General features: G+C 30.4%; 1 long non-coding RNA gene across 1 annotated transcript in view; it reads left to right on the top strand.

Moving 5' to 3' along the window:
• Nucleotides 1-7,591, top strand: part of LOC107570973 (uncharacterized) — a 20,596-nt gene that overhangs the window by 1,979 nt on the left and 11,026 nt on the right. Inside the window, exon 2 of the long non-coding RNA XR_001607117.1 lies at nucleotides 7,015-7,017. This is a non-coding gene — a long non-coding RNA (uncharacterized lncRNA). The remainder of the gene's footprint in view (nucleotides 1-7,014; nucleotides 7,018-7,591) is intronic.

The following is a 7,591-nucleotide window of genomic DNA, read 5'->3' as shown; positions in this document are numbered from 1 at the left end:
TGCTATTTCAGATTTTCAATACACTCCATTCTGTGTGATTTATAAGCGTTTTGAAAAGTGGGGACATGGGGTAATGTCCTGAAAAGTCACCTTCTCCTTTTAATACCTATGTTATACCTTTGTCATTATACAAATTTATGTCCTCATTTGTCACAAAAATGCGCACACACACACACACACACACACACACACACACACATACACACATGCGCACACACACACCAGTCCACTGGTTAGTCATTGCTGAATAACTAATCCAAAACAAACCCATGCACCTTAACCAACAGATCACCTCAGTGGTCAGAGCTTTTCTTTCCACCTCTGTTTCTCAAGGGAACTTCACAAGAAGGTGAAGCATGAAACCTATTGTGTAACTTAAAGAGACAGTTCATTCGTAAATGAATGTGATGTATTTATGAGTGAAACTGGATATATGATATGAACATTGAAAATGAGTCACTTTTGACGAGGGTTTTGAGCAGAACGTGGAGGCTGAAGGTCAAGGTCAGTCTTTACAGGCCAACGTTTTATTAATACTTTAGAAAGGCTGCATAATTTACAACATAAAATGATGATTAAATAACTTGATGAACGTGATGTCCACCAAAAAGAGTAGAAAATATCAGGAAATTGGATTTTGATGAAAGACATTTTATGTATTTTATGTATGTATTAGATGTATTTGTATTATTTTGTATTATTATTATTATTTTTTGTATTTTATGTATTAGACATTTTACGAAACTTTTTTTTTTGTAAGTGTGACCTGCCGATATAAATTTTGGCCGATTCTGATTTCCTTTCTAAGATCTATAATTGAAAGCATCACAATTCCACAGATGTTCTCTCATTTAAACAACTCTAAAAAATAAAGTGCTCTGTGACTGGAAAGAAGTAGAAATGAGTTGCTGTATAACAGAATAATCTCCCACTTTGTTTATAATTTTTTTCCCCTAACCTTATTAAATGTAATCTTTCACATCGAGTTCTTACATTGTTTCAATGAATTAAGTTAGAATTATAAAAAAAAATGTAGAGTTGTCGCCATTCAAATGAAATCAGCATCAACAAACATCAAAGAAGCTGCATCTGAAGTGTCATTATAGATGTATTTACAGACTGTTTGATGAAGCTGAGGTGCCATGTATGTATTTACACCGCAAAATTGCAAATGCATGAGTAACGTTATAAGATTAATTTTTTGAACGTACAAATAAGAAATGTTGGGAAAAATGCAATGATCAATCAATCAATAATTTTATTTCGGTCCTCACAGACAACTTTTCACAAAATAAATAAACCCGGACAAAGGTGTAGGCTGAAGCCTTGCTTATTATGCCTACCCTTTATACACAGTTAACTGATGAGCGACACTTTTCACTAAGAAATGCAAGATAAACATGTTACATAAACATTACCCCAAATGTACATACATAATTCAAAACAAGCATAACAAAAATACACATTACGACTATTACTTCAATATTGTAACAATACATTCACAATTATTGATACTGATTCATATAATTATTTATCACCTTATTATATGACTCAGTATCAATAATGATGATACTGATACTTGATACTTTAGGTGGAGGCAAATGAGTGAATCATTTAGTCATTCATTCAACCGATTCGTTCAAGTCGCTGATTCATTCAGAAACGAGGCGAGTGAATCGTTATGAATGACTCACTGAATCATTGACTCACTCGATTCGTTCAAAAACGTGGATTCATGGAGACACACAACAGTTCTGCTGTCACTTAATTTTAACTTATTTTTTAATTTTTTTAAAATCGGTGTCACATTGCAATCGTGCTGATATTCGGGGAAACATCTTGGTCGTGTAATGTTGCGTACCTATATCATATAATATATAAATCTCATTTTTTTCTATCACAGTATGCATCTATAACTTTCTGTGTGTGCTGTTGCGCTCATGTGTTCTGATTTCGGCACGAGTCTGTCTCTCACACTCAGGCTGCGCGAGGTTTGACGTTTTAATGAATAACGTTTTCATTATTTAATGGGATGTTAGCAAACGTTTTTAGAATATTTTTGTTAGCTGGGTTAATTCATGGAAACGGAACTGAACTGAAGCGGCTACAGCGATCCGTCATATCACATCAAAGAACAACAAAGCCACATTTATTTGTATTTTGTGTAAAAAAAAAAATAGACAGAATTTGCAAGCTGAGACTTTCTTTTATATTTACAGTAGCAGAGCACAAGCTTATTGCATTTGTAATGTTTAGTGAAGTTTTGCTCATGCATCAACATGCCCAGGTAACAAAATTAGGTGATTTTAAGCTTGTTTTAACATGTTTCTAAAACAATGAAATGTCCAGTTTTCTTGTCATGCGTTTATAGTGTTATTTAAAGGTTACAAAAATACTTTTAACATTCTACTAACTACTATAACATGATTTGAATGTTTATTTTCTTAACATTCTAAAAACGTTTAAAATGTCTGTTTTTCTTGTGATTGTAACATTATTTAAAGGCTGCGAAAACGTTTCTTACAGCATTCTATTAACTTTATTTTCAAGCGAAATATAACGTTAATCTGAATGTTTATTTTTAATATTCTAAGAACGTTAAAATGTCCAGCTGTCCTGTTGTGAATATAATGTTATTTAAAGGTTACAAAAACATTTCTCAGAATGTTCATCATCACGTACAAATAAAATCATAAGGACGTTTTGGGAATGTTGTCTTAAGAGCGTTTTCTCTCAATGTTATTATGAGAGTGTATTTCAAATTTTAATAAAGTTATAAGAACGTTCCATAAGCATTACTTTAAGAACGCTTTGTCCTAACATTATATATATATATAACTGTTAAAAAATGTCAGTGAAAGTTGTGTGAATGGTCTCTGTTAGCTGTTGGCAACATTTCTAAATTTCAAATCAATAATTTTCTGTGCACTGATGAATCGATAACAATAAGACCAGTAACTAAATTTCAGACCATTGCAGCTGGACGAGTCTTTATTTATACACAGCGGCTCCCCAAAATCAAAGTGCTCGTCTATTATTCTCTCTCGTTTTTTAATCTCCTTCCTCAATTCATTGGCGCTCAGGACCATGAAAACAGAAAAGAGTTTAGCTGAAGCTTTTGTGATGCTGTTGCATAAAGGCTCATTAAATATGAATGGAAAACAAGCCTCTGTCTTTAGTGCTCATAAAATTTACAAATGCAAAAATATGCACTGTCATTTTTATATACGTGAGAATTAGAGCAGCAAGAGACATAATTTGAGCTGAACGTTGAACGTGAAGGAATGTTAGATCTATTTGTTTTAATTTATTTACCTTGTTATATTTGAAATATTTTTTTATATGTTAAATTACTTATTTATGCATGCATATATGTATGTTTGTATGAATTAATTTCTTTATTCACATTTTATTTCTTGTAACTTTCCTTTTTATGTATGTATGTAAGTTTTCACATTTTATTTCTAATATTTTTTTATTTTATTTACATACATATTTATTTATTTATAATATTTTTTATATTGGGTAAAGTTAGTTTATTTATGTATTTATATTTGTATATATTTATTTATTTATTTACAAATATTTTATTTCTAATAACATTTTATTTTTTTAAATTTTTTTATTTAGTAATATGTTTATTTATTTACTTGTTTACTTATATTTATATGTTTATTTGTTCACTTTTACATTCATTCGTTCATTTACTTTTTATTTCTGATATTTTTTTAATTTGGGAAAGTAAGTTTGTTTGTTTCTAAATTAAATTTTTTTTAATTTATGGATTTTTGCAGAAAATGTTATCCAACGTGACTTACAAAAACAATTTGAACTAAATTAGAAATCAGTTTGGTTGCTATTTTGGTTTAGTTGCATTTATAAATGTCTTAATTAAATTTAGTACTCAAAGCATACAGCTCTAATTTCTCTTGTTTCACTAAATAAAGACGTGCAAGGGTTTTCTTGTGTAGCAGGTGTTTTGCTAATTGATTTGCAATCGCTGCACGCTGCTCAGTGTTAGTTTGTTCATTTGATGCATTAGCAATCAGCACTCACTAAAGCAAAGTTTAATAAAAGAGGAACGAGCAATAGTTATATCGGTCAAGCTTCAGCTAATGATGTGTGACACTGGCGCCCAAAGTGGTTTTATATCACTGTATTAATACTGCGGCTCGCCTGTGGCACAGATCTATACTAGACCTGGTTTCAGAGAAAATCCTCCATCAGCAAAATGCAAAAATCTAACTCAGAAGAGCTGCTGTATTACAGGTCAAGGACTCGCAGTTCACCTCTGGATTCCTGCAGCTGAGCTGTTTCAGAGCAGGAATATCAGCATGAGTCTCATGCCTCAGTGTTTGCACATCTCCTGCACATCTCCTCAATAATCAATATAGTCGTATATGACATTTGTGTCGCCTATTCAGTTTAATCTTGAGCCGGTTAGCTAATATGCAGAACGCATTAGCAATGACCTTAGTAACAAACCAGAACTCTCTATTAACCACACAGCAACACTTGTTAACAGCCCAGAACACCCTAGCAACTGCATAGCAACACCAGGGCATCATGGCTACCCGGTATTGTACAGCCAAACTCCTGTATATATATATATATATTTGGAAATATACATTTTTTAATGTTTATTTATTTACTTATTAATTTATTTGTATTTATTTACCTTTTTATTTATTATTATTATTATTATTTTTACTAATAACATTTTATTTTTATATTTGGAAATATAAAAATTGTATATGTTTATTTATTTCATTTTATTTATTCTTTATTTGATAGTATATATATTTTTTTATATGGTAATATTTTTATACGTTTAAATATCGATTAATTGTTTGATTGATTGATTGATTGATTGATTGATTGATTGTAAAAAATGTTTATATGTTTAACTATTTATTTGTATTTATTCATATTTTTTTTTACTAATAACATTTAATCTGTATATTTGGAAATATTAATTTTTATATGTTTATACTTATTTACTTATTTAATTTCATATATATATATATATATATATATATATATATATATATACATTTTATTTTACTTTCATGTTTAATACTGTGAAGCTGCTTTAAACAATCTCTGTTGTATAAAGTGCTATAAAAAATAAAGCTGACTTGACTATATGTTTATTGATTCATTTACTTGTTCACTTTTTATTTCTGATATTTTTTTTTCTACATTTGGTCAGTTTTATTTTTATTTATCTTCTTTCTTTAGCTGCTAATTTGGTTTAACTGTATTTAAAAATGTCTTAATTAAATTTAGTAATCAAAAAGATTGTTCCAGTTATAGATTTTTTTCCACTAAATAAACTCGGCAGCTGCTCGGTGAACATGTTCAGCTAGATGGCATTAAACTCTGTGTGTGTGTGTGTGTGACATGAAACGATATCTGAACTTGAGGTGAAAGTCTCTGCTCTGTACTGTCCGTCTGTTCAGGGTATAATTAACCAAACAAAGCTTATTGATTCTGCTTGTAGCTGAAATGGTTTGTGCGCTGAGGTTGGCGAATCGTTTTGTTGGCTATAAATAATAACCGAAAGGAAAGCATGCATTGGATGCTGGAAAGCCTCAGTTGTATATTTCTGTCAGGTTTAGGAGGGTTGCTGAGGTTTAGGGCGGTATCTGTCTTTATACGGATCCCCACATATGTCATCTCACGCTGTATTGATGCTGGATGTGCTTTTATATCGTCTGAAGGCGGGCGTGGGCGACAAACGGTCATAAAACACAAGGTCCTGCGAGGAACAACAGATTGTTTTGAGGCAGAAGCTCTAAATGAAAGCAGCTTTGACACTCGTTACAGGAACAGTTTCAGTCTGTGTCTGAATTCGTTTGCTGTGGTTTGTATGTGTCGCTGTGTGTGTTTGAGGTCAATATTCAGAGCGTTCAGAGTGAAGAAAGTCTCAATGAAGGAGAAAAACAGCCTTGATCAGACAGACATTGTGTTAGTTAATGTTCAATCTTAGTGATTATTTCATGTTCCTGCTTTTATAGTGAATGATTCATCAACTGCACTTCGAATATATTTTCCTGATCAAAGAGGATAATATTCTACTTACTGTATATGTTGAAATCAATAGTATTTATTGTGTTTGTTTGTAAAAAAAATTATTTATTCGTTTTTGTTTTATTACTAATAACTAATAATTGTAATTTTATATTTGATAATATTTATTTTTTATTATGCCTGTTTACCTATTTATTTACTTGTATGTTTATGGTTGTTTACTTTTATTCATTAACCATATAATATTTGATAATATTATTTTTTTAATTATGTTTCATTATTTACTTATTTATTTACTTGTATTTATTAACCATCATTTATTTTACATTTATTTATGACATTATTCTTAAGAAATATATTCATCAAAATGAATGTCTTTTTTTATATAATTTTTGTATTTTATGTATTTTTTTTGTAGTAAGTATAGTTTATCCAAAACTCAATATAGATAATAATAAACACACAGACACACAGACACACACACACACACACACACACACTCAATGCATACCCATTAATAACAGACCTGATTGAGCACAACTGTGCAGGAAAACCTGCTCTCAATTTAATTAAACTCTAATTAAGATTATTATTTTCAGCGCTGCAATTATTCTGATGGATCTGAAGAGTGTAATTCAGATGTCAGCACATCTTGTGTGTCATGAAGAGAAACCTGTGATTGTGTGTATGAGTTTCATCCACAAAGAACCAAAGCACAGTCTCAGGAATACGTGTGCAGAAGCTGGTTTTTGCTCATTGATTTTAAAACTGTTACAGTACATTAATTGTTTTTATATGCACAGGTTTATTGAGGTTTAATATTGTTTTCTATTATTGAAGGTTATAATATTCAGGTTTTAAAATGTGCATTTAGTATTTTGGTCACACTTCATGTTAAGCTCAGATTCTCGCTATCAACAAACCATTAACTACAACTTTTGCGTCAATAAAGTCCTGTGCTGCTTATTAATAGTTAGTAAGGTAGTTGTTAAGTTTAGGTATTAGGTAGGATTAAGTGCGTATGTAGAATATGGTTATGCAGAACATGCGCTTTATATGTACTAATAAACAGCCAATATGTCAATAATAGGCATGCTAATAAGAAACTAGTTAATAGTGAGAACTGGTCCCTATACTAAAGTGTTACCAGTATTTTTCTCTTCTCACTCAAAATGTTGGGAAAAAACACTTTACAATAAAGTCTTCTTTGTTAACATTAGTTAATGCATTATTTAACATAAACTAACAATGAGCATTACATTTTAAAGCATTTATTACATTTATAACATAATTTTTCATAATTTGTTCCAGAGTTATTTTAGTATTATTTATATACTATTATAGCTAATCTATACTAATCTAAGCTACACTACACTACACTACACTACACTACACTACACTATACTACACTATACTATACTATACTATACTATACTATACTATACTATACTACACTACAGTACACTACACTACACTACACTACACTATACTATACTATACTATACTACACTACACTACACTACACTATACTATACTATACTACACTATACTATACTAT

Source organism: Sinocyclocheilus grahami, unplaced genomic scaffold (assembly GCF_001515645.1).
Source record: "Sinocyclocheilus grahami isolate Dianchi unplaced genomic scaffold, SAMN03320097.WGS_v1.1 scaffold1528.1, whole genome shotgun sequence".
Taxonomy (NCBI): Eukaryota; Metazoa; Chordata; class Actinopteri; order Cypriniformes; family Cyprinidae; genus Sinocyclocheilus; species Sinocyclocheilus grahami.
The sequence above is the reverse complement of the archived record's forward strand: the minus strand, read 5'-3'. Positions and strand labels throughout refer to the sequence as shown.